The sequence below is a fragment of the Lygodium microphyllum genome, chromosome 18 (genome assembly GCF_053477565.2).
Source record: "Lygodium microphyllum isolate KBCC chromosome 18, Lygodium_microphyllum_v1.1.10, whole genome shotgun sequence".
NCBI lineage: Eukaryota > Viridiplantae > Streptophyta > Polypodiopsida > Schizaeales > Lygodiaceae > Lygodium > Lygodium microphyllum.
The window spans coordinates 17348758-17364858 of NC_141152.1; the positions used below are offsets into that span (position 1 = coordinate 17348758).

The window sequence follows — 16101 nt, forward strand, 5'->3', positions numbered from 1 at the left end:
CCAAAAACCTCCTGACACCGTGCCTTCCAGATATGCCATCCAGGAAGACTCCCTATGATCTCCCATACTTCAAAGCGGTCTGTTGTAGGCTCCAATACTTGGTGGATGGGTAGAGCCTCCAAACTGACCATTGTGCACGACCCTGCCTTGATAATGAGTAGTGTCTTTCATCTCGGCCTCATACAGAAGGTGATGGCCCTCGCTTACTGCTTGCCAATAGAAAGCTCCCCAAGGGATGCATCCAAGGCTGAGAGCCATGCGGCGAAGGAAGTGGCATGCTCCTCTCCACACTAGCTGCGCTGCCTCACACAACCAAAGGTAGTGTTTCGGGGTTTCCAAAGGCTGCTGTGTGTAGCACTTACAAACTCCCTCCTACATCTGGGCAAGACAACTTCCCACCGCTAAGCCTCCATGTGCCACTAGCAATAAGAAATATGATACCCTCCTCGGTCTCCAGCTATCCCATAGGCGGCGCCAGAAGGTCCTTTGGAAAGGCTCCGTGATATGATGCTCCGCCCAGTGCTTGCTACACGAGAGCGCCCAATCCATATCCTCCTACATTACTATATGTCTGCCAATCTTGGCAATGTACTCTAGAAGCCTTGATGGCTTTTTGGCGGTTGTAGTGGCCGGCCATAGCCACTCCCTTGGATCCCACTCCATCTCATCAAGTGGCCTGGCTTTCCGGATCCAAAGGCGCCACTCCCTGAACTCCTCCCAGAAGACAAAAGGGTCTAGCCGCCATGTCTTCCCCTGAACGCCAATCACTCGGATCCTCCTTCATGAAAGAAGACCCTCATCTTGCTACCCCTTGTCAAGAGCCAGACGGCCCCCCTGCTGCACGGTGAAGGTTCCAGTTGGAGCACTGCCCACTCTACATGGCACCTGGAGGGGGATGCCTGCTGGTGAAAACCTAGCAGCCCATACCTCCCCAGGCTCTATCGACTCTCATATCAGGGCAGCAAGCCAATCCTAAGGAATTGTTGCATCTATCTCCCTTCTCCTCAGCTCCACTCCTCTCTGGCAGCCTAATAGTCGCTGCAACACCTCGTCCACCAACCCGTACACCTCCCATCATGTCTTGATGGTACGAGCCGGGTCGGTCTCCACCTAGCCCACTGGATGTGGGGGCGCTCGCCAATCTGTGCCCCATCCGGATCTTTGACCTAGGGGTTCCACATCACTGGCTGATGGTCTATCTCCTCCTGGCAGCTTAGAGGGCTCTCGATTAGGGTCTTACAAAGGCCTTGTCACACGCGGAGCAAGCTGCATAGGGAAGGTGATTTGAGAGGGGTGATCTAGGCTGATGTTAAGATCCATCTTAGGGACGGCCTCCACTTACCACTGAGCCTCGGTCTACACTCCTGAAGACCGTCTTGCAATAGGACCTTCTAGGTTGGTCCTCGTGGTGTGAGGCTAGGGACGACAAGCTTGCCCAAGAGGGCCATACTCTGATACTCTCGGTGTATGATCCCGAGCCCTCCCTCTAATAGATGCCATGTGATGGTTGCCCACGCCACCTTGGCCCTGTTGGAATCCTTAGAGCTGTCTTATGCGGACCACCAGAAGCTCCGCACTAAGCTGCAAAGCTGCCCTGGAGCACAAGACGAGAAGAAGCACCAACACGAGGCGATGTACTAGGCCTTCGCTAGGAGAACTTGGTTAACCACCAGGGCTCGGTTTGGTAATGAGAGTCGAGCTGTGCTCCAATAGGTCAGCTTTCTCCAAATAGAATTGAGGACTTGAAGAAACTGCTGGGCAAGAGTGATGTCGACTCCCACCTAAAACCCTCTATAACGGACGGTTTGCCCTCTACTCACCCATCTAAATCCTAGGTGGACGCCCCACTTCGTGCTAGAGTCCGGGTCTGTGAGAAAACCAACCGACTTTGGCCAGTTGATTTTTGCTGCAGCTGTAGAACAGAACATCTCAAGAGGTGTATCATCTGCATATTCTAAGTCTAGCAACTCAGTCTCCTCCCTTACGGGAAGTCGGAGGCCGCGTAATCCGCTCACCCGAGACGTGAGGAAATGGGACATCGCCTTTCTCTGCAAAGAGTAGGAACAGGTACGGGGCCAGGGGGCAGCCATAGCTATAAGACCAATCTCTCTAGCCGAAATTCCTCCCCTCGCTTATCACCTATGAGAATCCTATTGGTGGCCGATCTGTAAAGTGCGGAGACCCCACGAATCCAAGCCTGGGGGAAACCCAACCTCACCATGGTGCCCTCTAGGAAATCCTTGTCCACCGTGTCTAAGCTTTCTCGAAATCCAAGAGTAGTATGGTCAGTCTGTGCCCACTATGCTGAGCCCACTCTGTCGCCTCAAAGAAGGTGAATACATTATCGAGGATGCTCGTGTGTTGGACAAAGCTTGTCTGTGTCTCATGGATAATGTTTGGAAGCACGGGGTGTAGTTGCCAACCAATCATCTTTGCGAGTGCCTTATAGGCCACTGACAATAAGGTGATCGGTCTCCACTGGGAAAGCCCCAACCTATCTCCCCGCTTGGGGAGAAGATTGATAAGGCCTGCCGAGAGACTCCCTCGCATCTGTCCTCAAATGAAAATCTCCTGGAATGTCATCAGTAGGGAGTCCTTCACCACCTCCCAGTAGGTAGTGAAGAAGGCCTTAGAGAGGCTATCCTCTCCCGCGCATTTTTGCCTGTCTTGTGTATAGAAGGCCTCCTCAAGTTCCTTCTATGTGAAGGGGGCTAAGAGGGAGCGTTCTATCTCCTCTGTGACGAGGAACGGAATGTGATCCCAGACCTGCTGTCTACATCGTTGTTCCCTGGCTGAGGTTTTCTCCTGTTAGAACACGCGCCTGTAGTAGTCGCTGGTAATCTCCATCACCTCTTCTATGCTAGAACAAGTCCTCCCATACTGATCTCGAAGGTTATGTATCTGCTCTCGTGAGGTGCGAGCTGGTGCACTTGGAAAAACTCCCTGCACATTGTGTCCTCTTTCCGTGCTCAGAAAGCAGCTGAGGTGCGGAAGGAAAACTCTGAGCGCCTATTCTCAAGGCTAGCAATGGCAGCTCGCACGCGCACCTCTTGTGTGTGAAGGGTGGGATTCCCTAGTGCCTCTTGTAATATTCTCTGCGTGGCTGCAAGGTCCCGTCGAAGTGCTCTCTCCTGCTCCTAGCTCTATTGCCTGGCCTATATGACTGCCTCTTGTTGGCAGATCTTGCTCGACTCAACTATGACCTTTGCAACCTCCTCTGCGATCTGGTTTCTCTTGCCCCACTCCCTGGTCCAAATCTTCTCAATTTGTCTGGTTACCTCCCTCCTATAGATCGAGTTCGGGATCCAACAAGATCGTGCGTCAAGGGCAGATGATGGAGGATCAAGTCTTAGGAGAACCAGGCAATGATCGGACAGTGTGGTGCCCGCCAACTGTCCAATCTAGCCTTCGCGAGAGCATCCCTACTTTCCCACATAAAACCTGTCCAACTGCTCCAGCAAGACACCACCTAGCCGCCTGTATCCCCAAGAGAAATCCAAGGACCTCTCCCTCATGTGGAAGGCAAGACCTCTCTAGGCATCGCGTACTCCTACAACCAATAGAAAGACCTCTCATGCCTCTTGCTCCTCCTCAGTCATGCCTTGGTAGTTTCTGCCTCTGCCTTGCTGGTCCTCTAAAGCCTCCAGGTTGTTGAAGTCTCCTCCAATGATCCAAGAATCCAGCTCTAGGAGTCCATCCGTGATGTCCATCCAAAACCTGCTGCGTGCCCTAACCTTGGTAGGGGCATAGACATTGAGGAATCCAAGGCATGAGTCCCCAATATCCAATCTGATCCATAGCACCCTGCTTGCCACTATCGTCCCATGGTCTTGTACATAGGCGGTGAGACTCAAGCCAATAGAGGTGCATATGCCTCCATTCCTGTCGTGGGCATCAATGGCATGCTCCCAGCAAGTGTGCAAGCTGCCCGGGAGTACCTTCCCTACCCTACGAGCTTCGGTGGCGTGAGCTTCTGCTCCTGTAGAAGTAAAATGTCGATCTATCTAGCAAGGGCATGCTGCAACTTCTGTCGAACAGTCAACTTCTTGAAACCACATTTCCCACTATAGTGGAGGCTATTCACATTCCAAGATGCAAGGTGTAAACTCGTGGGGAAACTTGTGACTGACTGAACAAGTATCTGCTCGGCGTGGAAGCTGCAGATGAAGAAGAGAAACTATGAGGCATGCGGATGCGCTTCGCTGCCGGCCTCGATGGTGAACTCCATTCCCCCATGGTAGCCCTTGGTCGCGGACCATCGGGGTGATGGATGCGCGTGGTGGTACCACCAAGGCATCAATCAACCAAGCTAAGAGGCAAGACTCCGTACACTGGTAGAAACGGGCCGCCTGTGCTAGGGGCCACTCAATCACATCTACTGGAGCTCTCCATTGCGGGGGGGATCGAAAGATAATGCTTAGATGAGTGACCTCGGCCCCTGCCCACAAATTGATATCCATCATGCAGCCCGGTCACTGCTGGGAGAAAAGTGTCAATTCCCCTTCTCCCATCCACTGGGAGATGTGGTCTGCCACCTGGCTCTTCACCTCCTTCACTACGTGAGTTGTTGTCCAACCTTTTGTGTGAGAGATCTGACAGAAGAAGGTGTAGTTTGGTCCATCCGATGGTGCTAGTAGATTGACCTTGCCGCTCCTAGCCTTGCATACCATGAAAATTCCCACCTCTGGGGTTCAGTGGGAAAACTCCGCGCTCCGCAACCCTCAAATAAGACCATGGCCCACTATGAAAAAACTCTTGTGGTAGCATCTGCACGTGTCTTGGGTAAGAATGGCATGTGGCATGGATAGATGAATTGGTGGCTGTGTGAGGGAGGGAGAAGGGGCTAGAGAGCTGACGGGTGAAGGATGTCGGTGTTTGGGGCTCCTCATCTCCCGTGGGAGGGGTAGGGATGGGTTGGGGAGGGGTTACCTGAACAGGGCGAGAATTGGGGCGGGGTGGCGGGGGTGACGGTGTGGGGGGGGGGTGAGGATCGAGAGATGGTAGGGGGGTCGAAGGCACCTGGCGGGAGTGGGGGAGGGGACTTGTGTCTTTGGGGGGAGGGGCCACGGGGAAGGGGGCTGGGGGAGGGGGTGGGGGCTGTGGGCCCTCGGGTGAGGCGGAGGGTGGTTGTGAAGATCTGTGGACTTGTCGGGCAGGGCGAGGAGGAGGGGGTCTCGTTGGAGCCCCAAGAGGAACACCAAGGAAAAGGGAATTCTCTTGCAAGAAAATCTATCTTGTAACATCAACAAGCTTGTTTATCATGTTTCATATGATCACAATGAAGAAAAGAACACCAGGCACAACAAATCTTCATACAGCATCATGTAGATCTCCCACGGATTTAATAGAATCAACCATATTCTTCAATATCTTCATAAAATCCATCAAGAGAACAAAGAAAGCAAAGAAATACACCATCTTTGAATGGAAATACATCACATAGTATTCATCTTCAATATCTTCATAGTCTTCTCTCTCAATCTCTCATATACAATCACTCTGTTTGAGTGGAATTGGCTATCTCTGACTCTCTCTCTCTCTCTTCATCAATAATACATCATGTCCTCACTACAATCTCTCAAAATTACTCTCAATAATCACTCTTAGGTCGTGGATACCCCTCCCAAGAGGTATGTTTGATATGAAGAGTCACCAGAGCCACTACAGTGTCCTTTCATAGCTCACTACTGTCACTTCACTCTAGTCTTCACTTGAGTCTTTGGCAGCTACTTCTTCCACTTCTTTCAGCTCTTTTGCACTTGTATTCACCTCTTTCCAAGGCTAGAAAACTTTCCCAAAGTCACACATACATTCCACAGAACACTTACAGAAGCATACAGAACAGTCTACAGAACAGTACCAGAACAGCTACAGTACAGAACAGAAGCAGAAGCTCTACAGAAGGCCTACAGAAGGTTACAGAAGGTCATCAAAACCTCATAACTCATTCTCAAACCATTCCAAACTCTCACAAACCATTCAATAAGCTTTCACAATATCTCATTCTTCATCAATCAATACCCCTTCCCTCTTTACAGAAGACAATCAGAACAAAACAGACCAAAACAGAGCAAAACAGAAGGTATACAGAACCAATCAGAACCTATCAGAACATCACAGAACCACCAACAAACATCATGATCTTCCAAAACACAATCATTACCATCCAAAACACTCTCAAACCATTTCTAAATCAATCAATCATCTCATAAAATCAACCATTCAGCTCTCGAAAACAATAAAAATCAGCCAAAAAACAAGTCATTTCAACACTCAACATATCCCCACACTTAATAAGGAAGCGTCCTCGCGACCCAGGAAAAAGGGAATACAAGTTCATTTAAAATCTCAACTTTGATCTTCCATATCTTCTCACAAAGAATCCATCCACCACGACCCCAACTTATAACCTGTTTTTGATATAAAAATACAAAGAAAGGAAAACTCTTTATATATTAACACTTCTTATCAAACAAGAAAATCACAACAAATTTGTAAAGGATATAAGAGTTTGCTTCTTTCTCATCAGCATCAGCTTCAACTCTCCAACCACGACCCCATCACCATAAATCTCCAAAACGTAGCTCGTACACGAAATCCAATAGAAAACCACCACGTTCGTTTGACATAAATGAACTCACAACACAAACACTAATACACAACACAACCATCTGAATGACTCCTTCAAAAAGAGACTTTTGCATTAAAAAGCTTCCATTATACATTGGAAAGGTATCAATGAAGATGATCCCTCTTAAAAGATTGATATTGTCGGAATCGATCCATAGATAAGGATTCATCTACAAAGTTTTTAGGAGGATTTTGAAAAAATTAGAAACAGCACATCCTTTCCAGCAGGACCAGGTATCTGCTAGGCAAACAGAGGGCATGAAAATACAGTATCTCCAGCTGTTGGGAATTAATGCTAACATTGACATTCATGCACAACTTTGGAATAGGCTTTGAATCATTATGAGAGTGCCTATGCATATACGCCAGGTACCAAGCAAAGTGAGCAGTTAATCTCACTGAGGGATCTGCAGACTGTGAATACTGCTGGGCAAAATGAACATAATTCTGATAAGCTTGACTGGAAGCTGTCCATTCTCCTGGAATTACTGGCCAATTAATCTGCGGTCCTGTAAGGCAATCATCCGAACTCCAGCCCCTTCTTCTGGAAATCTGATTATCAAACCCGTCACAGTCACTAACCAACTGAGGTGGTTGAGATATAGAAGTGTTAGGAGAGGGTAGTGGAATAAGGGAAAGTGGATGAAGGGAAGGATAGGAAAAATCATAAAAGGAAGAAAATGTTAAAGGAGTGGCAGAAATTTGTAAGGAATCACTAAGGAACGGTGTTAACTGATAAATAGGAAATGTGGAGGGTACATTAATGGAGGGAGAAGGACAGGGTGGAGAAGGGGAAAATACCCTATCCTCAATAAAGGAACAATAAGTTAAAATGGGAATTTGAGGAAAAGATGAAGGTTGGAAAAGAAGGGGTAAAATTATTGTGGAATTAGACTGACAAAGGGAAAGATATAAAGCATAGCGGTGAGCCATTTGTTGGTAATAGAGGAGGGTAGGAACAGAAGGTCCCAGAAGAGATCGTCTATGATAGACATCAAAGAAAGTAGCATCAAATGGATTATGTTTGGAAAGATAGGCTAAGAGATCCATCCTCAGTTGGTTAGTACTCTGGGCAAAGATAGGAGCTGTGTTTTGTCTTTGATTTAGGACCACCGAATCAATCATGGGATGCCACGAATTATCCTGACAATCAGCTACTTTGGAGGAATAACTTTGGAACATGTCAGCTATGCGCAACTCCAAATGATTGACATACAAAACAGCCTGTAAGACCACATCCCCCACATACCATGCCATATCTACCTCATCTGGAATTAACAAGTCTTCTCGTAGATACATGTACGACATCAACATGGTATCTGGCGTGACAGAATCTTCAAAGACCATTCTGACTACCTCTGTCAACAACTCAGCAGACCAAGCCCCACTCCAGCCATCCTCTGGAAAAGGTAAATCCATCGTGGAAAGCTTCATATAAAAAACCAACTTCTGTAAGTGGTAGTGGACAAAGAAAGAATGGTCTGGTAAGACATATTCCTGAAACTGCTCAAAGGTAGACCATAACAAGTCCATTCTGGACTGCAATCTTTCCACTTTATCTTGGAATAGAGGGCACAAAGTAGCCTGTCTTTGAAGAGCAGCCAAGTCCTGCTGTGAAAGAGAAGGAATTAATGGAACAGGAGGGCTTGGAGGAACAGAGCAGGACTTTGCAAGCTGATCTTGCAACTGCTGGATTTGGGAGGCTTGGTTGGCCACTGTGTCAGTAGCAGTCTGTAAAGCTGAAAGCTTGTCATCTAAGATAGCTTGGAATTCCTGTGCTTCTCTGGACATCCTCTCCTTCTCTGCTGAAAGGCTAGTAACCTGTGACTGAGCCTCGAGTAATTGGGTCTTCAAAGAAGAAATCTCATCGCTTTGGGTTGCAGCCAGTTGGGTTTGTTGTTCCATTTGCTTAAATAAATCTGCTAGGGTATCCTTAGCAGAAGCTAACTCAGATGTTGCCTTATGCAACTGGTCTTTGGACTGCATGAGCTCTTCATAGAAAGATGCGTACAGCTGTTGAACACAGGCTGTCACTGACAACTCAATGGAACTTTGAATATCCTTGTAGAGGAAATGAATGGTATCTCCTGAGACGAGACTGTTCAGGGAAGGAACTGAGATCTCCAAGGATCCTTCTCGATGTGCTCTGAACAGGTTATTACAAGTGAGATACCCAGGGAGTTCACTGCCAGAGGTAGCAGGGATAGGCACTGAGGGAAGTATAGAAGGAGCTTTATCCGCTACCCTCTTCAAGCGTTTGCGCTAGATGACCAGGGGAGGCGGAGAATCATCATCCTCGATGTCAATGGGTTCTGACTCTTCTGAAGGTGGAGGAGGAGGTACTGGATCTGATGGAGGAGGTGGAGGCACAGTCTTCTGTAAATCTGAATAGGTCAAGAAGGCAGACAAATATGATCCGTATGTAACATTGGTAACATTACCCCTGGTGACTTTAACAAAATGCTGATCCATTTTAGTGAGGAGGTATGTGCTCCAATCAATAGCAACCCCTTTCAACACCATCCTGGAAGCTATGAAAAGCTCTTTGGACAAATAATGGGATAGCGTTTTGACAGGCATAAATCTGTCCTGAAGGAACTGACACATCGTCTTCCATACGGGATCAGTGATCATAGAAAAGGAAACTCCTGAAGAGTTGATCACCTTCTTAACATCGAGGATTTCCCTTGTCTGCTTCTGCAACAGCTTTAGAATCTCTTCATTAGAGAAGAGGTGACGAGTGGTCACAAAAGGTTCACCTTTGAAGGGTAAAGAGAGAGCCTTCCCTAAGCCTCGAGATGTCAAAGTCATAGACATGCCCTGAACTAATCCTGTCTTCTTGCTGTAAGAGGCCAGGAACTCATCACATAACGACGGATCCTCTGGAAGCAATGGAAAAGGAGTGGCCACAAAAGCAGCAAGTCCCGCCTTCGTGAGAGGCTCAAAAGTAAGTAGGGAAGAGTAATCCCTACTAACTAATGGGACGTACTGGATAGGGGGAGGAGCATGAGAAGGCGCCATTCAGATGGTTACACACACACCACAAAGACAGACAATCAAGGAGAATCCCTGCAAAGCATCAGACAAAAAACCAAGGATAAGAGAATAACCAAACAAGAAAACGTGACTCGACCAACTAACCCCAAGCAAACCACATCCTAGAAAAAATTCGACATGACCTTGAGACAAATGCGACCAAAAGCTTCATGCGATGCATCAGACAAATACCCAGAACCCCGTAACAGGCAATAAAAGAAAAAACTGCCTACTGTACCCGTAACCGTATCAAAGACAAGAAACCAAAACAATACCACATCCGACACATATCAAGACTATATCTGTGATAAACCAAGACTGGACCATGGAAAACAACTCTAATGACTGCGCATACCCATCCCACGAAACGGTTCATTAAAAAGGGGAATGAAGTACAGTGAGGGGGGAATTAATTTAATGAAGGGTTGATTTTAATAAATTATTAAAAATGGGTGAATTTTTATTAGGTGATAAACCTTAGCAAGAAAACGGCGGTTCCTTATTATAAATTAAATTACCAATTATTAGGTTAAACGGTGCGTTTATTCGATTCCCGGACCTCGATTCCCGACTGGGTCTCTAAATGCAATTCATTGATTACAAATTAAGGTGATGTGGAGCGCTTTTTTGCCAGCGCGTGCTCATGTGACGGCTGGTTCTTTTTAATTAAAATTTTAAAGTGCCTCTGTAGCGCACGTAGCGCGTGCTAAGTGAACGGCTGGTTTATTTTAATTAAAAAGTATGTGTGTGTTGAGCGCGAATGCGCGTGGAAACTGTGGGTGAATAAAAGAGTTCATTTTAACAATTAATTTGTGATGAAGGGGGAAAGGAAAATAAATAAAGCACATAAAATAAATACCTGGAAGGGGTGTGTATGTAATGCAGAAATGCGCACAGAAGAGTCTCCCAAAAGAAGTGAATCCAGTAAAGGAAAAGTAAAGATCACTGATGAAACAACAAAGACAACACCTTAGCGGATGGGTTAATTTGGTTTTTGTTGGTTTTTGATTTTGATTTTGATTTTTATGTTTATTTTGTATTTTTTTTAATTTTTTTGTTGTGTTAGGTTGTGATTATTTATGGTTGAATAAATGGAAAATGATTAAGGGAGGTGAGGGGAATTTTTGAGAATTTTTGAGAATTTTTTGAGAATTTTGTACTATTTTTAAATGAATTTTCTACATTTATTGGCAATTTGGGGGTTAAATGAGGAAATATGTAATTTTCAAAAATTGTAGGGTAGGTAATGGCCAGCGGACAAACTCCCAAAAATTGGCAAAAAGCAAAAGGAAGTTTTAGAAAATTTTCTGAATTTTTTTTAATGGAAAAATTAATTTAGAAATTAATTAAATCACATAAATCATGTTAATCAGATAAGTCAGTGAGAAATAAGTCAGTTAAGTCTGGTTAGTGTGGGTAAGTCATGTTAGTCTAACTAAGTCAAGTCAGGTTAGGTAAGTTAGGTTAGGTTAGTCAGGTTAGGTTAGTCAGGTTAGGTTAGTCAGGGTAGTAAACTAAGTTAGGTCTGTGGGGACTAACCTAAGGGGGGTTAGTGTAACTAGGCTACAGTTAGTTTAAGTAGGGTAGGGTTAGTGTAACTAATTAGGGTTAGAGTAACCTAACTAGGGTTAGTAACTAGGGGTGGGTTTAGGGTTAGTAACTAGGGTTAGTAAACTAACCTGACTATGGGTAGTTAGAACTAACCTAGCTAGGGTTAGGGTAGGGGTAGCTAACTAGGGTTAGGTGGTTAGTGGGTGGGGTTAGGTTAGGGTGAACTAACTAGGGTTAGGTTAGATTTAACACTAATTAAGTTAGTTACACTAAGTAAGTTAGTTAACACTAACCTGAGGGAGGAGGTGGAAGAGGAAGAGGAGGAGGAAGGGGAGGTGGATGGTGGCGGCAGGCGGTGGCACGCTGGTGAGGAGCGGCGGCGGGCGGCTGTCGACCGAGGCGGCGGCGATCGGCGGGCCACAGGCGGCCAGGGAAGGGGACGGGGGAGGTGCTGCAGGCTGACCATGGAGGGAGTTCCTGGTGCTGCTGCGAGGGAGGGAACGGCAGGCTGGCGGCGATCTGCGGCGGGAGGGCGGGCGCCAGCGACAACCGCCAGGCGGCTGACGGGGCAGGCGGCCTGGGGCGCGACGGCGGTGGTCTGCGCTGCGACGGCGGCGGCCTGCACTGTGACGGCGGCGGCCTGCACTGGAGGGAGAGGAAGGAGGGGAAGGAGAAGGGAGGAAGGAGGAGAAAAGGAGGAGGGGGGAAGATGGAGAAGCGGGTGGAGAGGGAGGAGGAGGAAAGGAGGAAGAAAGGGAGGGAGGGAATGGAGGAGGAGGGGAGGGGATGGAGGAGGGAGAGGCACGAGGAGGATAGGAGTACGCAGGAAGAAGAGGGAGAGGGAGGGGGTTGGAGGGAAGGCGTAGGCGGTTGGGGAGAAGGGGTGGGCAGGGTAGGTGGTCAGGGCCCAAGGGGGGTGGGTAGGGCCAAGGGGGGGTAGAGGGTGGGCCAAGGGGGTTAGGCAGGGCCCAAGGGGGGGTAGAGGGTGGGCCAAGGGGGTTAGGCAGGGCCCGAGGGTGCATACCCCAGTCCCGCGCACATGCGTGGGGCGGGGTAAAAAAATTTGCCGTGACGGGATTGAAATGACGCTGGGATGACGGTACGGGTTATGCGGACACGACTGTGGCGCGTGGGGATGCGTAAAATCGAAAAAAGGTGCGTTCACGCGCAAAACGGGCGCGCGAATACACGTAAAAATAAAAAAAAAATTAATAACTCCCAATCCGGACGTCAAAACGAAATAGCGTAAAAACAAAAAGTGGGTAGGACGGCAGGCGGAAAACAAGGAAAATACGGGACGGGGGTTCCGGGGAGGGAAAGGGCGGTCCGTGTAAAAAACACAAAAAGCGAACCAAAAAACGCGATTAAAAATTAATATCGAAAAATCCATGCATCGGGATGAGGTGCAGAAAAAAGGAAAACTGTGCAGAAAGATGTGCACGACAATTCTATCACATCAAAACATAATTCCGACGGAGATAAGACGCGTTCACATGGGAAAAACCCAAAAAACAACCCTGAAAATGAGATCGGAAATTAATATCGGACAAACCGTTCACCGGAAAGACATGCAGTAAGAAGGAAAAATGTCCGCAAGAAGGAGTGGCACAGGGTTATCACGTTAAACCGCAGTTCCGGTGGAAGGAGGAAGGGTTCAATTGCGAAAAACTCCAAAAATACGTCCGAAAACTCATTTAAAAATTAATAAGTAAAAATCCGGAAGTCGAAAAACGGTGGAGGAAAAAAAAAAAAGGTGGGGAAAGGCACAGGGGACACGACTGTCAAATCAAATTGGAATTCTGATGCAAACAGGGCAGGTTCACATGGAAAAATATCAAAAAATACGCACGAAAAAGTCGTAAAAACCTGGAAAATTTATAATGGACAAACCGTGTATCAAAATGGCTCGGAGGAAAAAGGAAAAATGTCAGGGGAAAAGTGGTTGGCAGGGCTATGATATCAGAGCACGGTTCCGAAGCTAGAAAAGCGCGTTCACATGGGAAACCGGCTAATTTGCGCAAAATGCTTCAAAAATTAATAACTTGAAAACCGTGCACCGGAACAAAGGTAGGTAAAAAGGAAAAATGGTCAGTTCAATGGGGGGAACAGGGCTATAAGGTTGGATTGGGACTTTGGTGAACGTAGGATGCATTCATATAGTAGGACCTCAAAATCAAGGAATGAAGGAAAACTGCTGGGGAACAGCCCCAAGGGTGGGTGGAACATAAACGGGTGGTTGGAAAGGGATCCCATGAAGGTAAAAACAAGGCAAGGCATTCATGCATGAGCAGAGTAAGGTATATGCAGAAAGGTATGCACGGTAGACGCGCAGGGACGCGTCCCCATACTTAAGACCTTAACGGATAGGGTTAACCGAGCAACAGGGACCTAGGACCACGCCACAGACCATCCACTAACGTCCCGACACTTAAAACATGACCAGCATTGAGAAACAAAAGTTGTAGGGTTAGAAAAACTTGGCCCATTTTGTTGAGGATCAAAGTAAGAGTGAGTGTCGATGGCACGTCCAGTGTTGTTGTTGGCGTCTGGAGGTACCAAGGCATCTTCTCGGCACACGTCCGTCATGGAAGGGACCACGCGGCAGCACCCAGGGAGGTAGCTGATGGAAGGAATCGCAGGAAATTCGTCGATGATGAGGGATACTACACTCAACTCACAATCACTCAAACGAAATGAAAGAACAGTCACTCGCCCCATGACTAATATCACTCGAGGAAGAATGATTAAAACCCGTATCTCATACCCGGTTTAGAAATCGACAAGGGGGAATGGTGCAGAAAGAGTATGCCAGGGTGCACAGTTGATGGTGCATTAGTGCGTCCAACCCGTCTGGCATAGGTGCAAGGAGGAAGGCAAGGGAGCCTTACAGTGCAGTGTACAGAACAGGGTGATGTGTCTTGTGATGACGGTAAAGACCCATCCCGTGGGTGCACAGGGAAAGTGGAGCATACCTGACTCCAAATGTCGTAACGTCCCTCAATCTCACCTCTCGGTAATTGATTGAAGAAACTCCAGTCACACTCAATCCACCCTCTGTCTCACTCTCTGTTGATAGATACAGGAGGGCAGCCTTTTCTTGAAACCCATTGATGTAATCCTCACAGTCACTTGTGCAAAGGTTGTATGCCTTGTGCGCATTTGATGGTGCAACTGTGCATCCTGCCCTGTGCCGGCATACGGTGCGAGAAGAAAGGCAAGGGAGCCTTATGGTGCAGTGCACAGAAACAAATTGTGCTTTGTGCTTTGAGAGGCCCATCCCGTGCGTGCAACAGTTCATTCACACTTCTCACCTCTCATTTGATTTGAAGGGAAAAGATTGGTCTTTCGTCCCACCCTTTGTCTCACTCTCTGTTGATAGATACAGAGGGCAACCGTACTCACTTCCCCATCCGGTTAGGTTGAAAGCTCACGCCACTCTATTGGTTGTTGATGAAGAGCGCGTCATCAATTGTTAAAGAGGTGTACCCAGGGAGGTAGCCATCACATCGAATATTGTATTGGACAGGAACATGTCGTCTGTTGGAGGACAGGTAGTCACTTTGCAAAGAGACCCAGGACACAGCGTACCAAGGGAGGGGGCTTCGGAATTGGATCCTAGGGATATCAATTAATGAATCCACTTCCTGGACTGCTGGGTGTTACCACCTTTTCCACAGCCAGCTTCTCGCCCAAGGGTGTTTATCACCTTTTCTGGGAACGAGGCCTGCTATGACAGGGAATTTCTTCCTTTTCTCTCATAACAGATTTGTTTTTTTTTTCTTTTTCTTTTTCTTTTTCTTGTTTTCCCCTATTCCCGAGGGTGTTTCCACCTTTTCTCGAAGAATAGGTCGGCATGACAGGGACCTAAGTTCTTTTCTCCCATGACCGATATGTGTTTTTTTTTTTGTTCTTTCTTTTTTTTTTCGAATTGAGCAAGGGAATGGTAGAAAGACCATTTGTCAGAACCCACCTCGCCACTGTTGCTGGTGGAAAATAGAGGATAAGAGATCAAGGCTGGAAGGGGGGTTTAAGGGGACAGAGGGTTGCGCCCACTTCATCAGAAGTGGCTGAAGAACGGCTATTAGAAGTAGCATCATAAGAAGTACAGTGCCGCGCCAACGAGGGAAAGGATCAAGTGTCCGTAATTGTCAAGATCCCCAAGGAGGGAAGTACTTCTTCAAGCGATATCCATTGATCAGAAAGGGATCATCAGAGGCATCAACGGTTTGCACTTGGACAGAACCATTAGGGTTGACGGCAAGTACCTTATAGGGGCCCATCCACCGCTGCTGAAGCTTGCCAGGAAACTTACCAAATCGTGAATCATAGGCTAGGACCAAATCACCTTCTTTGAACTCCTTGTGCTTGATGAAGCTGTCATGGTAAGCCTTGCGTCGAGCTTGTGTGGCTTCCATGCACTGTAGAGCCATCCTACGAATTTCATCCAAACATTCCAAGTGCAGGAGACGGCGTTGCAGTGAATCATCCTCCCCCAAACGCTCTTTGATAGCCACTCTCAAAGAGGGTAGTTCCAATTCAACAGGAAAAACAGCTTCTGTTCCATAAACCAGCTGGAAGGGTGTCTGTCCTGTTGCTGCTTTATAGGATGTTCTATATGCCCAGAGGGCCTCTGTAAGTCAATCGTCCCAATCACGACGATGTGCGGCAATCGTTCTTGTCAGGATCGAGCAGAGGATGCGATTCGTGACTTCGACTTCGCCGTTGGCTCTGGGGTAATAAGGAGTGGACTTGCGATGGCGGATCTTATACAACTCTGTCAACTCTTCCATGACTTTGTTGAGGAAATGAGTGCCTCTGTCACTTACCAGCTCTAAGGAACTACCAAAACGGGTGATGATATTCTCGTACATGAATAGGGCCACG

At 47.4% G+C, this 16101-nt stretch overlaps 1 protein-coding gene across 4 annotated transcripts in view; it reads left to right on the forward strand.

Annotated features, from left to right (window-relative positions):
- The window catches only part of LOC148020631 (glycoside hydrolase family 2 protein), a 254701-nt gene that overhangs the window by 146195 nt on the left and 92405 nt on the right, over positions 1 to 16101 (forward strand). The window lies entirely within an intron of this gene.